The sequence below is a fragment of the Rattus norvegicus genome, chromosome 13 (assembly GCF_021556685.1).
Source record: "Rattus norvegicus strain SHRSP/BbbUtx chromosome 13, alternate assembly SHRSP_T2T, whole genome shotgun sequence".
Classification (NCBI taxonomy): Eukaryota; Metazoa; Chordata; class Mammalia; order Rodentia; family Muridae; genus Rattus; species Rattus norvegicus.
Genome location: NC_141546.1, coordinates 79,557,920 through 79,573,156, shown reverse-complemented (window position 1 = coordinate 79,573,156; position 15,237 = coordinate 79,557,920). Strand labels below are relative to the sequence as shown.

The 15,237-nt window shown below is 40.9% G+C and overlaps 1 long non-coding RNA gene across 4 annotated transcripts in view; it reads right to left on the bottom strand.

Annotated features, from left to right (window-relative positions):
- The window catches only part of LOC148001735 (uncharacterized), a 226,300-nt gene that overhangs the window by 127,905 nt on the left and 83,158 nt on the right, over nt 1-15,237 (bottom strand). The window lies entirely within an intron of this gene.

The window sequence follows — 15,237 nt, the reverse complement described above, 5'->3', positions numbered from 1 at the left end:
CAACAGAGGGTTGTCAATGGAATTCTTTCTTCTTCTTACTAATGTGGTTACATTGAGAAACAAATGTTCTCTCTCTTTTTTAAAAATACCTATTTTTATTGGATATTTTATATATTTACATTTCAAATGTTATCCCCTTTTTCCCCTCTTCCATCCCCTCTCGCCCTATTTCTATAAAGATGCTCCCACTCCCATCTCAACATTCTAGCATTCCCCTACACTGGGTAAATGAGCCTTCACAGGACCAAGGACTTCTCCCCTATTGATGCCAGACAATGTCATCCTCTGCAACATATGCAGCTGAAGCCATGGGTCCCTCCATGTTTGTACTCTTTGGTTGGTGGTTTAGTCCCTGGGAGCTTTGGGAGGTCTGGTTAGTTGATATTGTTCTTCCTGTGGGGTTGCAAGTCCCTTCAGCTCCTTTAGTCTTTTCTCTAACTCCTCCATTGGGGTCCCTGTGCTCAGTCCAATGGTTAGCTGCAAGCATCCTCATTAATGGTATAGATGGCCTTTTAAGAATAGCTGGCTAAGCTTGGCTTGTTAGAGCTGTCTTGACCCAGGATCTGATCCTAACCACTGTAGTAACTGTCTCAGTGAGTATTTTTTTGGTTTTCTTCTGAAGACTAGGAGACACCAGCTAGAGCTGAGACTGTTTTGAGCAAAGAAGTGACATACTATGAATCATGCTCTCCTATGACTCTGCACCACTGGAAGCATTAGGAGAAGTTAAGAGGCTAATGCAGTCATTCGGATCAGAAAGAATGGCTTAGGAAAATGTAAGAAATGATAAGTCTTTCCATGTGCTTAAAAAAAGGAGTCAGGAAGATCAAATCGGTAATGGTATTAAAATGAAATAATATAGTGAAGGGGGATGTCTAATTTCTGACCCAAACTAGAGAATGTGATTAGAAAATGATTAGCATTTAGAAATATGGGGAAACCTAAGGAATGTGTAGTTTGACCAAATGCATGCCACTTTTGAACATGGTAAATTGCTGGTGGTTTTACACAATCCAGGAAAGTACCAAACAAACCATTGAGGTGGGTTTTAGGTAGTTAAACAGAGCTGCCAATCAACGAGGTCAGAGGTGTTGACAAAAATGTAGTATCCATCCCCCAGAGCACAGCCTTGTCAGCCATGGTCAGATGGATACCCAAGGCAGTAAGAGAAACAGAGGAGAGAAAAATTCTATGACAGAGGCTGGAAGAGTGAAAAACATATTCATCGTCAGGGTAGTATTTTTTATTGGTACATTAATGATAAAATGTATTGGTGTTTATGCATATATTATGTAAATTAAACTTCATATTGGGGAAAGAAGAAAAAATCATGGGTTAGTGCGTTTTCTTGGAAGGTACACGCACATCTCATGAAGACCCACGGACACACAACTAGCAGAACACCTGTATCATTGCTGTCTACTCCACCTGGCTGCTGCGATTATACTGTTTCAGCTAAAACTCAACGTCCTTAAGTCTACTTTCAACATCATAAGCACCTGGGGACAAAAGACTGGGCTTTCTCCACTGGGTTTTTTTTCCCTTCTAGCATAAATGCATGGAATAAATGAAGTATTAAAAATAAAGACACTGTTATACAACCAAAAATACTCCATGAGGTTAAAGTGAAAGAGCAGCAGGGTCATTCAAAAGTCACACAGCTATATTTGCAGAAATGGTCATTTCCAATCAGATAAATTTAACTTTAAAATATAAATTTTTTTAATTTAAAAAGCATTTCAGATATTTGTAAAAACAGTCTTTGAGAAAAACACACAATCCTATAAGAAAAACCCCATTGTCCTCCAATGTCCTCCAATCAAAGTGGGAAGATACTAATGTAAAGGATACATACATGGACTGAAAACCTAAATTATCTAGAACTTTAGGGAATCCCTGATGTACTTCTCTATGCTTCTCTATGCTATAAGTGATGAAATACACTGGTTGAAAACAGCAAATATTTTCTCTTTCAATACTCATCTTATTTTTGGTCCGCCATCTTCTGATTTATCCTCAGTGGCTTTACTGTTTTCCTAACACTCAAATCTGACGTTACAAATGGCTATGCTAGGGCAATGGTAGCACAAAGCTTGTAGGAGTACTCAACCAATGTCTGGTTTGACTTAAGGCCCACTTCACATGATGGGACCTATACCCAGCACTGCTTGGGTAGCCAAGAAGCAGAGACTAGATAGCCAGAGACCAGGGGTAAAACCAAATACTGCTAGTCTAAAAAGAAAGTAACAATTAAAAATGCCTTCTAATGATATTGTTGCTATTGTCATAGATCATACTTATCAAGCATCAGAAAAGCTTCCTGCTGTACCCGATGGGAACAAACACAGAGACCCACAGCCAGACACTGCACAGAGTGTGAGACCTTGGAAACTTGGCTCTGAATGGAATGTCTCCATCAAGTCCCTCCCCTCCGAGCTCAGGGAACCCCATGAAAGAGAACGAAGGAAGAGTGGAAGAGTCAGAGATGGAGGACACCAGGAGGACAAGACCCTCTGAACGAACTGAACAAAGGTCACATGAATTCAGAGACGGCAGCAGCACGCATGGGGCCCACACAGGTCTGCCCCAGGTCCTCTGAGTACGTATCATACATAGCTTTCAGTTTAGTGGCTTTGTGGGATTCTGGTTCTTGTGACTACTCTTGGGGCTCTTTTGCTTTTGTTGGCTTGCTTTGCTTAGCTTCAATGTGATTTATTTTAATTTTTAATATATTTTGTTATATAACGTAACTTTTATTACCAAAAAAGATAGCCCTGAAAGATAGTCCTGAACACCCTATCCCTCTCTTTCCCCCTCTCCCTCTCACCCTCTCACCCTCTCTCTCTCCCTCTCTCTCTCCCCCCTCCCTCTCTCCCTCTCACCCTTTCCTTCCCCCTCTCCCTCTCTCCCTCTCTCTCTCTCTTTCCCTCTCTCTCTCCCTCTCCTTCCCCCTCTCCCTCTCTTCCTCTCTCCCTCTCTCCCTCTCCTTCCCCCCTCTCTCTCCCCTTCTCTCCCCCTCTCCCTTTCTCCCTCTCTCCCTCTCCTTCCCCCCCTCTCTCCCTCTCTCTCTCCCTCTCTCCCTCTCTCCCTCTCTCCCCCTCTCCCTCTCCTTCCCCCTCATCCTCTCACCCTCTCTCCCCCTCTCCCCCTCTCCCTCTCTCCCTCTCTCCCTCTCCTTCCCCCTCACCCTCTCATCCCCCCTCACCCTCTCACCCTCCCTCTCTCTCTCCCTCTCTCCCTCTCTCTCCCTCTCTCCCTCTCTCTCCCTCTCTTCCTCTCTCTCTCCCTCTCTTCCTCTCTCCCTCTCTCTCTCCTTCTCACCCTCTCTCCCTCTCTCCCTCTCTCTCTTCCTCTCACCCTCTCCCTCTCTCTCTCTCTACCTCTCTCCCTCTCTCCCTCTCCTTCCCCCTCACCCTCTCACCCTCTCACTCTCCCTCTCTCCCTCTCTCCCCCTCTCCCTCTCTACCTCTCTCCCTCTCTCCCTCTCCTTCCCCCTCACCCTCTCACCCTCTCACTCTCTCTCTCTCCCTCTCTCTCCCTCTCTCCCCCTCTCCCTCTCTCCCTCTCTCCCTCTCCTTCCCCCTCACCCTCTCACCCCCCTCTCTCTCCCTCTCTCCCTCTCTCTCGCTCTTGCTCTCCCTCTCTCTCTCCCTCCCCCCCTCTCTCTCTCTCTGTGTGTGTGTGTGTGTGTGTGTGTGTGTGTGTGTGTGTGTGTTTGCTTGTCTTTTAGTGCATCATGGGATGCAGGTGCCTGTGGAAGCCAAAAGAGGGTGTTAGATCGCCTGGAACTGGAATTACAAGTAGTAGTGAGTTCTGTGAGTGTGAGTGTGTGGGTGCTGTGAGCCATATCTAGATTCTCTGGAGCAATGCTCTAACATTCTGAGTCATCTCTCCAACCCTCAGACTGAATTTAGATTTCAATAATTTCTCATTTGACCTACAAAAAGTTAGATTCTCGTTTTTATGTTAAAATATAAATGCATTTTATATCCCTTCTGGAAGAAAAATGCCATATAACTATCAGGGTCATGGTTTCCAGTACAACTTGAATACGACATTAAATAGCTTCCTCCTTAAAATAGAGAAAAGCTTCTCCATTTACCCACAGCTACTCCATAGTCTGTCTTTCATCTCTGTTAGCTGCACGGGCTCCCTTCTCATCTAAGCTCATAACCTCAAAGAGTTACTTTTGATTTTTAATCTACAATGTCTATTTAGTCTGATTGCCATTTATTTTGTACAGTGTGTTGGCCCAAGACTCTGCCTGCCATCATAATCAAGGAAACATTCTAATCAATGTTTGGCTGCTCCAGGAATCTCAAAGGTAAATGAATGTTGAAAGGTATCACCAATATACCTAAATGTTTTTACAAATCAGCAAGGTAGAGGTAAATCCTGTTTTAAAACATCCATGTTATATAACACACACAAATTTCAATAATTTCTCATCTGACTTACAAAAAGTTAGATTCTAAGTTTTACATTAAAATATAGGGGTGTGGCTGCCGCCGCAGAGAGCCCTTGGGCAGCACCCCGCGAGCAAACTTGAGCCTCGGGACCACAGGTAAGACCAACTTGTCTGCTGCAAGAGAGCTGCCTGGTGAGATCGGGACACACAGAGGCAGAGTTCATCTAGGACCGGGCACGTCCTGTGTTTGCCGGAGGTCCCACGCCCGCGGATCCCGGGCCCGCAGCAGCTCTCTGCTCCCAGACCCTGTGGGAAAGAGACCTCACCGCCTGATCAGGTGGGCACTCCTGAGGCTGCAGAGCGGAAGAGACCACCAACACTGCCCACCCCTGCCCACATCCCTGGCCCAAGAGGAAACTGTATAAGGCCTCTGGGCTCCCGTGGGGGAGGGCCCAGGAGCGGCAGGACCCCTGCCTGAGACACCACCGGAACCTGAGGGAAACAGACCGGATAAACAGTTCTCTGCACCCAAATCCCGTGGGAGGGAGAGCTAACTAAACCTTCAGAGAGGCAGACAAGCCTGGGAAACCAGAAGAGACTGGTCTCTGTACATACATCTCGGACGCCAGAAGAAAACACCAAAGGCCATCTGGAACCCTGGTGCACTGAAGCTCCCGGAAGGGGCGGCACAGGTCTTCCTGGTTGCTGCCGCCGCAGAGAGCCCTTGGGCAGCACCCTGTGAGCAAACTTGAGCCTCGGGACCACAGGTAAGACCAAATTTTCTGCTGCAAGAAAGCTGCCTGGTGAACTCAAGACACAGGCCCACAGGAACAGCTGAAGACCTGTAGAGAGGAAAAACTACACGCCCGAAAGCAGAACACTCTGTCCCCATAACTGACTGAAAGAGAGGAAAACAGGTCTACAGCACTCCTGACACACAGGCTTATAGGACAGTCTAGCCACTGTCAGAAATAGCAGAACAAAGTAACACTAGAGATAATCTGATGGCGAGAGGCAAGCGCAGGAACCCAAGCAACAGAAACCAAGACTACATGCCATCATCGGAGCCCAATTCTCCCACTAAAACAAACATGGAATATCCAAACACACCAGAAAAGCAAGATCTAGTTTCAAAATCATATTTGATCATGATGCTGGAGGACTTCAAGAAAGACGTGAAGAACTCCCTTAGGGAAACACAGGAAAACATTAATAAACAAGTAGAAGCCTACAGAGAGGAATCGCAAAAATCCCTGAAAGAATTCCAGGAAAACACAATCAAACAGTTGAAGGAATTAAAAATGGAAATAGAAGCAATCAAGAAAGAACACATGGAAACAACCCTGGATATAGAAAACCAAAAGAAGAGACAAGGAGCTGTAGATACAAGCCTCACCAACAGAATTCAAGAGATGGAAGAGAGAATCTCAGGAGCAGAAGATTCCATAGAAATCATTGACTCAACTGTCAAAGATAATGTAAAGCAGAAAAAGCTACTGGTCCAAAACATACAGGAAATCCAGGACTCAATGAGAAGATCAAACCTAAGGATAATAGGTATAGAAGAGAGTGAAGACTCCCAGCTCAAAGGACCAGTAAATATCTTCAACAAAATCATAGAAGAAAACTTCCCTAACCTAAAAAAAGAGATACCCATAGGCATACAAGAAGCCTACAGAACTCCAAATAGATTGGACCAGAAAAGAAACACCTCCCATCACATAATAGTCAAAACACCAAATGCACAAAATAAAGAAAGAATATTAAAAGCAGTAAGGGAAAAAGGTCAAATAACATATAAAGGCAGACCTATGAGAATCACACCAGACTTCTCGCCAGAAACTATGAAGGCCAGAAGATCCTGGGCTGATGTCATACAGACCCTAAGAGAACACAAATGCCAGCCCAGGTTACTGTATCCTGCAAAACTCTCAATTAACATAGATGGAGAAACCAAGATATTCCATGACAAAACCAAATTTACACAATATCTTTCTACAAATCCAGCACTACAAAGGATAATAAATGGTAAAGCCCAACATAAGGAGGCAAGCTATACCCTAGAAGAAGCAAGAAACTAATCGTCTTGGAAACAAAAAAAAGAGAATGAAAGCACACAAACATAACCTCACATCCAAATATGAATATAACGGGAAGCAATAACCACTATTCCTTAATATCTCTCAACATCAATGGCCTCAACTCCCCAATAAAAAGACATAGATTAACAAACTGGATACGCAACGAGGACCCTGCATTCTGCTGCCTACAGGAAACACACCTCAGAGACAAAGACAGACACTACCTCAGAGTGAAAGGCTGGAAAACAACTTTCCAAGCAAATGGTCAGAAGAAGCAAGCTGGAGTAGCCATTCTAATATCAAATAAAATCAATTTTCAATTAAAAGTCATCAAAAAAGATAAGGAAGGACACTACATATTCATCAAAGGAAAAATCCACCAAGATGAACTCTCAATCCTAAATATCTATGCCCCAAATACAAGGGCACCTACATATGTAAAAGAAACCTTACTAAAGCTCAAAACACACATTGGACCTCACACAATATAGTGGGAGATTTCAACACCCCACTCTCATCAATGGACAGATCATGGAAACAGAAATTAAACAGAGATGTAGACAGACTAAGAGAAGTCATGAGCCAAATGGACCTAACGGATATTTATAGAACATTCTATCCTAAAGCAAAAGGATATACCTTCTTCTCAGCTCCTCATGGTACTTTCTCCAAAACTGACCATATAATTGGTCAAAAAACGGGCCTCAACAGGTACAGAAAGATAGAAATAATCCCATGCGTGCTATCGGACCACCACTGCCTAAAACTGGTCTTCAATAACAATCAAGGAAGAATGTCCACATATACTTGGAAATTGAACAATGCTCTACTCAATGGTAACCTGGTCAAGGAAGAAATAAAGAAAGAAATTAAAAACTTTTTAGAATTTAATGAAAATGAAGGTACAACATACCCAAACTTATGGGACACAATGAAAGCTGTGCTAAGAGGAAAACTCATAGCGCTGAGTGCCTGCAGAAAGAAACAGGAAAGAGCATATGTCAGCAGCTTGACAGCACACCTAAAAGCTCTAGAACAAAAAGAAGCAAATACACCCAGGAGGAGTAGAAGGCAGGAAATAATCAAACTCAGAGCTGAAATCAACCAAGTAGAAACAAAAAGGACCATAGAAAGAATCAACAGAACCAAAAGTTGGTTCTTTGAGAAAATAAACAAGATAGATAAACCCTTAGCCAGACTAACGAGAGGACACAGAGAGTGCGTCCAAATTAACAAAATCAGAAATGAAAAGGGAGACATAACAACAGATTCAGTGGAAATTCAAAAAATCATCAGATCTTACTACAAAAACCTATATTCAACAAAACTTGAAAATCTTCAGGAAATGGACAATTTCCTAGACAGATACCAGGTACCGAAGTTAAATCAGGAACAGATAAACCAGTTAAACAACCCCATAACTCCTAAGGAAATAGAAGCAGTCATTAAAGGTCTCCCAACCAAAAAGAGCCCAGGTCCAGACGGGTTTAGTGCAGAATTCTATCAAACCTTCATAGAAGACCTCATACCAATATTATCCAAACTATTCCACAAAATTGAAACAGATGGATCACTACCGAATACCTTCTACGAAGCCACAATTACTCTTATACCTAAACCACACAAAGACACAACAAAGAAAGAGAACTTCAGACCAATTTCCCTTATGAATATCGACGCAAAAATACTCAACAAAATTCTGGCAAACCGAATCCAAGAGCACATCAAAACAATCATCCACCATGATCAAGTAGGCTTCATCCCAGGCATGCAGGGATGGTTTAATATACGGAAAACCATCAACGTGATCCATTATATAAACAAACTGAAAGAACAAAACCACATGATCATTTCATTAGATGCTGAGAAAGCATTTGACAAAATTCAACACCCCTTCATGATAAAAGTCCTGGAAAGAATAGGAATTCAAGGCCCATACCTGAACATGGTAAAAGCCATATACAGCAAACCAGTTGCTAACATTAAACTAAATGGAGAGAAACTTGAAGCAATCCCACTAAAATCAGGGACTAGACAAGGCTGCCCACTCTCTCCCTACTTATTCAATATAGTTCTTGAAGTTCTAGCCAGAGCAGTCAGACAACAAAAGGATGTCAAGGGGATACAGATCGGAAAAGAAGAAGTCAAAATATCACTATTTGCAGATGATATGATAGTATATTTAAGTGATCCCAAAAGTTCCACCAGAGAACTACTAAAGCTGATAAACAACTTCAGCAAAGTGGCTGGGTATAAAATTAACTCAAATAAATCAGTTGCCTTCCTCTATACAAAAGAGAAACAAGCCGAGAAAGAAATTAGGGAAATGACACCCTTCATAATAGACCCAAATAATATAAAGTACCTCGGAGTGACTTTAACAAAGCAAGTAAAAGATCTGTACAATAAGAACTTCAAGACACTGATGAAGGAAATTGAAGAAGACCTCAGAAGATGGAAAGATCTCCCATGCTCATGGATTGGCAGGATTAATATAGTAAAAATGGCCATTTTACCAAAAGCAATCTACAGATTCAATGCAATCCCCATCAAAATACCAATCCAATTCTTCAAAGAGTTAGACAGAACAATTTGCAAATTCATCTGGAATAACAAAAAACCCAGGATAGCTAAAGCTATCCTCAACAATAAAAGGACTTCAGGGGGAATCACTATCCCTGAACTCAAGCAGTATTACAGAGCAATAGTGATAAAAACTGCATGGTATTGGTACAGAGACAGACAGATAGACCAATGGAATAGAATTGAAGACCCAGAAATGAACCCACCCACATATGGTCACTTGATTTTTGACAAAGGAGCCAAAACCATCCAATGGAAAAAAGATAGCATTTTCAGCAAATGGTGCTGGTTCAACTGGAGGGCAACATGTAGAAGAATGCAGATCGATCCATGCTTATCACCCTGTACAAAGCTTAAGTCCAAGTGGATCAAGGACCTCCACATCAAAGCAGACACACTCAAACTAATAGAAGAAAAACTAGGGAAGCATCTGGAACACATGGGCACTGGAAAAAATTTCCTGAACAAAACACCAATGGCTTATGCTCTAAGATCAAGAATTGACAAATGGGATCTCATAAAACTGCAAAGCTTCTGTAAGGCAAAGGACACTGTGGTTAGGACAAAACGGCAACCAACAGATTGGGAAAAGATCTTTACCAATCCTACAACAGATAGAGGCCTTATATCCAAAATATACAAAGAACTCAAGAAGTTAGACCACAGGGAAACAAATAACCCTATTAAAAAAATGGGGCTCAGAGCTAAACAAAGAATTCACAGCTGAGGAATGCCGAATGGCGGAGAAACACCTAAAGAAATGTTCAACATCTTTAGTCATAAGGGAAATGCAAATCAAAACAACCCTGAGATTTCACTTCACACCAGTGAGAATGGCTAAGATCAAAAACTCTGGGGACAACAGATGCTGGCGAGGATGCGGAGAAAGAGGAACACTCCTCCATTGTTGGTGGGATTGCAAACTGGTACAACCATTCTGGAAATCAGTCTGGAGGATCCTCAGAAAATTGGACATTGAACTGCCTGAGGATCCAGCTATACCTCTCTTGGGCATATACCCAAAAGATGCCCCCAACATATAAAAAAGACACGTGCTCCACTATGTTCATTGCAGCCTTATTTATAATAGCCAGAAGCTGGAAAGAACCCAGATGCCCTTCAACAGAAGAATGGATACAGAAAATGTGGTACATCTACACAGTGGAATATTACTCAGCTATCAAAAACAACGACTTTATGAAATTCGTAGGCAAATGGCTGGAACTGGAAAATATCATCCTGAGTGAGCTAACCCAAACACAGAAAGACATACATGGTATGCACTCACTGATAAGTGGCTATTAGCCCAAATGCTTGAATTACCCTAAATGCCTAGAACAAATGAAACTCAAGACAGATGATCAAAATGTGAATGGTTCACTCCTTCTTTAAAAGGGGAACAAGAATACCCTTGGCAGGGAAGAGAGAGGCAAAGATTAAAACAGAGACTGAAGGAACACCCATTCAGAGTCTGCCCCACATGTGGCCCATGCATATACAGCCATCCATTTAGACAAGATGGATGAAGCAAAGAAGTGCAGACCGACAGGAGCCGGATGTAGATCGCTCCTGAGAGACACAGCCAGAATACAGCAAATACAGAGGCGAATACCAGCAGCAAACCACTGAACTGAGAATAGGACCCCCGTTGAAGGAATCAGAGAAAGAACTGGAAGAGCTTGAAGGGGCTCGAGACCCCATATGTACAACAATGCCCACCAACCAGAGCTTCCAGGGACTAAGCCACTACCTAAAGACTATACATGGACTGACCCTGGACTCTGACCCCATAGGTAGCAATGAATATCCTAGTAAGAGCACCAGTGGAAGGGGAAGCCCTGGGTCCTGCTAAGACTGAACCCCCAGTGAACTAGACTGTTGGGGGGAGGGGGACAATGGGGAGAGGGTGGGGAGGGGAACACCGATAAGAAAGGGGAGGGGGGAGGGGGATGTTTGCCCGGAAACTGGGAAAGGGAATAACACTCGAAATGTATATAAGAAATACTCAAGTTAATAATAAAAAAAAAATATATAGGTGTGTGTGTGTGTGTGTGTGTGAGAGAGAGAGAGAGAGAGAGAGAGAGAGAGAGAGAGAGAGAGTATCAACCAAGGCTGAAAATATATTCCATCAAAAGGAGAGAGAAAAAATCTCCCTTTATCTCCCACCATATAAAAATCATTAATATAGCATAGTTGTGTAGATGTCACACTTAAGAGACGCTATGCTTCAGTCAAAATTATGTCTCAAATATGCTTTTGAATAAAACTTTATATGACAAAGAGGGTCTTATGGAAGTCAATTTCTGCAATAGACAGGATATTGTATGTCTTCTGAAGGAAGATCTAGTAGGGGAATCTAACAAAAGATCTGTAGGACTGTGAATCAAACCTCAGTGTCCTTTCTTGTTTTCCTACTTTAAGAAAAACACACCTCGTGTTTCTACTAAGACTTCTTTGGGCATTCTTTATAAATATTAACTTAAGTCATTGATCAAGATTGGTCATACTAAAAGACTACCTGACAAAAACAAATGCTAATATTTTCTAGTGGAAAATACCTTCACATAAAGGCATCGAGGTTCTTACAACTAAAGTTCTATGGAATGTAAGGACACAATCAAATCCATAAAAGATAAGGGAAAATTTCACCATAGCCAGAGAAAGAAAACACAAAATATCAGCCCTGGACTTCCCACTGGGAGGTTACAACAGAACAGTGAAGCAGACTGAAAATATAGAAGATGTTCATGACGATTACATCCAAAAGACAGGCAGAAAGGAGCATGCAGCATTCAAAACAAAATACAGGGAATCTTAGTTGGAAATGCTTAAGTGTAACATATATTCATTGAAACTATACCAGTAGTAAAGCTAAGTTGGAATAAAAAAAAGAAAGTGTGTGTGTGTGTTTATAAAGCATAGACTGCATTATAGATGTATAAGGAATAGAAATTATGAGTGGGAAAGAATTATGGAGGATAAAATTAAATGACTTAATACTACATCATAAAGCATTTGGATGAGCAAATACCCCAAAAGAAAAAAAAGAGCCTGAAGTTTGGGAGCAGTGTGTCCCAAGAATGAGCTCACATACTGCACCATGTTAAAGCCATAAAACAGAAAAGGTAAGGGGAAAATATTGACAACATCTGGAGAGAAGAGGCACACTATCTACTAAGAAATAATGGGTGGTCCAGTCTCAATCCATTCAATAGAAGCAATGTAAATTTAAATGTAATGAAATAATTTATTAAGTGCTGAGAAAGAGTAACTCTCCACTTATAATCCTATATCCAGCTAAACTATCACTTAAGAACAATGAGGAACTAAATGTTTTCTGTGGGTTTATCATTAAAATGTCCGTCCTGAAGAAGTTCTAAGTATATGATCGGAAAGAAAGTTTGAAACTAGAAGGAAAAGAAGTATGAGCAGAGAGACTGAAAAACAACAGGAAGTGTAGGAATCCAGTTAATTTTGTGATATAATAATGATAATTATTAACTTTAGAAACACATAAGCCAAATAAAACTGAACTATGTAAGGCAGAATGATATGTGATAGCTTTCCAGTTTTCCAAGATCATCTTTCTAATGGAGGGAAGCGATGGTGATCAATTGTAAACTTTCTCCAAATAAATAAATAAATAAAGTGTGTATATTGGAATTTTAAGAACACTAGTCAAATAAAAAATTACAACCGCAAATGTAGTATGCATGAAAGAGATTACCAAGATGCATGCTCATGGTAGAACAAGGGACCATGAAAATCAATATATTAGGAATGGACACGTGTTCCTGATCTACTACTGAGTCATACATAACAGAGATCCACACAAACACTCCATCACCCAATATCCTACCTGGCCTATAGGGTGGGCACAGCTAAGACTAACTACAAATGTAGCCTAAGACCATAAACAAAGCATTATGAGATGGGGATTTTTTTGCAATTATTTTTTTGTAACTCAATTATAGAGTTCTAGAGTATGAACTTTGTAGAGGATGGCATTGTGTCACAACAGTTTCTATCAGGTCTCAAGTTTAGAAAGCAAGCGACTCACATGGCCAGCATCCCTACTCTAGCCACACAGCCATATGAACTTGTGGAGAATTCCGAGTGTATTCTGAGTGTTATTTACAGAAGATTTAGCATGATAAAAGCAAAATGTCACACAAAGACACTTCTGAAGGATAGTGGAAAATCCTTCTAATGCAGCTAGCTTGAAATGGTTTAACTTGTAGCTCGTCTGAAGATAGAAAAGTCTGTTAAATAATTATCTGAGTCTCCTGGCCAGGTTCCTCAGAGGAGCAAAGCAAGGTGATTACTGACAGTAACAAGAAGGAGAGCCCTATATAGAGACCTCTGAGAATGGTGCCTAGAAACAAAATTTTAGTTTCATATATGCTGTAAAAACTGAAACAGAGGGGCTGGAGAGATGGCTCAGTGATTAAGAGCATTGTCTGTTCTTCCAGAGGTCCTGAGTTCAATTCCCAGCAACCACATGGTGGATGTTAACCATTTGGTACCCTCTTCTGGTGTGTCTGAAGACAGCTGTAGTGTACTCACATACATAAAATAAATAAAATTAAAAAAAAACTGAAACAGAGTGTTACCCTATGGAAAATATCCTTTAAAACCAAGTGGGTGAGATAAATCTTGCTGGGAATACTGACCAGTCTCTTTAGCCACCCTAGAGTTTGTTTATATGCAAATAAGTCCCTCTATAATTACATATGTAGTCTGAACCATCTATCACCGCAGCCGAACATCCAATTTTCCAACTACTACATTAAACTGTAGCTAATCAATATGGCACTACAGGTATGGATTAAACAGCTAAATGGTAACACATTGATCCCATGTTTGTATGCAAAGGGAAACAATTTTACCTCAATAGAATGGAATTAATTACTTGAATGTTTTCCCAACTTTCTACTCATCCTGGTAGACCACTAATAATAAATTAAGAAATTTATTTTATCAAAGTCTAATTAGTAAACCATGAAATTTATTAGAGTTACTTATAGGAGTTTGGATAAGAAATTACTTACATTCCATCCAAGAAAATGGAATCAGAGGCAGCTATGTCATTAAAAAGCAATCCCAGTCTTGGGTAACTCATAGAAGTTACAATTCTGCATTACTTGACTTACAGACAAATTCACAGGTCAGACTGTCTCCTCTCCCTAACTATCCTTGCTGTTTATAAGACCTGCAAATCTCAGGAACATCCTGAGACTTGTCAGTTGTTTGTACTCTTGAGCCTTGCAAGATTTGTCTATTTTCTAAGTCTTAATGAGGATCACTCCAGCATGGAATGCTTTAATCGAGAGGAATTGCTATACAATACCTACTCAGTATTCTTCTGCTAGATTTTCTGCTGGATTGGTTGAATGTTAATAGAAAAACGACAATAACCACACAGAGATGAGACAGTACTGCAGGGGATTAAAGTTAAGTGTGTTCAACCAGGTAAAATCCCCCACTCATATGTAAACATAAGCAGAGTAAAAAGAAAATGAAATAGGTAGTCAAGAAAAATAAGATCATAATTAAACTATCATTTAGTTCCTATTGTCCAGTGAAACCCCAGACACTTGAGTCTTGTATTGGCCAAAAGGATTTATTTCCTTGGTCTTTTCTCTCACAAGTTTACTTTATTAAAAAATTTTTTCTGTTAAATATGTTTTAGCAATGATTTTGCCTTTTTTCATATTGTGTATGTTTCCCAAAAATAAGGTACATGCCTCCTTTGCAACAGAGAGAATGAGAATTAGCCTTTTTGTGCCAATGGATACATAAGAATGAAGCTAGCCCTCTTATGGATTATCAGAAGTAGAACAAAAGGCATGTAAATCAGCCCATTGAATTGTGCTGATCAGGAGATACCTGAGTACTATCAAAGCCATCAGCACATACTTGCAAGCATCATGAATGGCTTCTACCAACTGCTTATGTTCATTTCTATATTTAATGGTAGTTATGCATGAAATCTATTCTATTCAAGAGGGAACAGTCACATTAAGTAAAATATACATGTAGATTCCCCACAACTCAAAATGATACTTTAAGAAACAATGCTAAAGTGTTACTGGCTACTGTGGCAAGACGCATGATAGGCTAACGGCCATTTGAAAGGCAATACTCAGAAGGGGTAAATAAAGT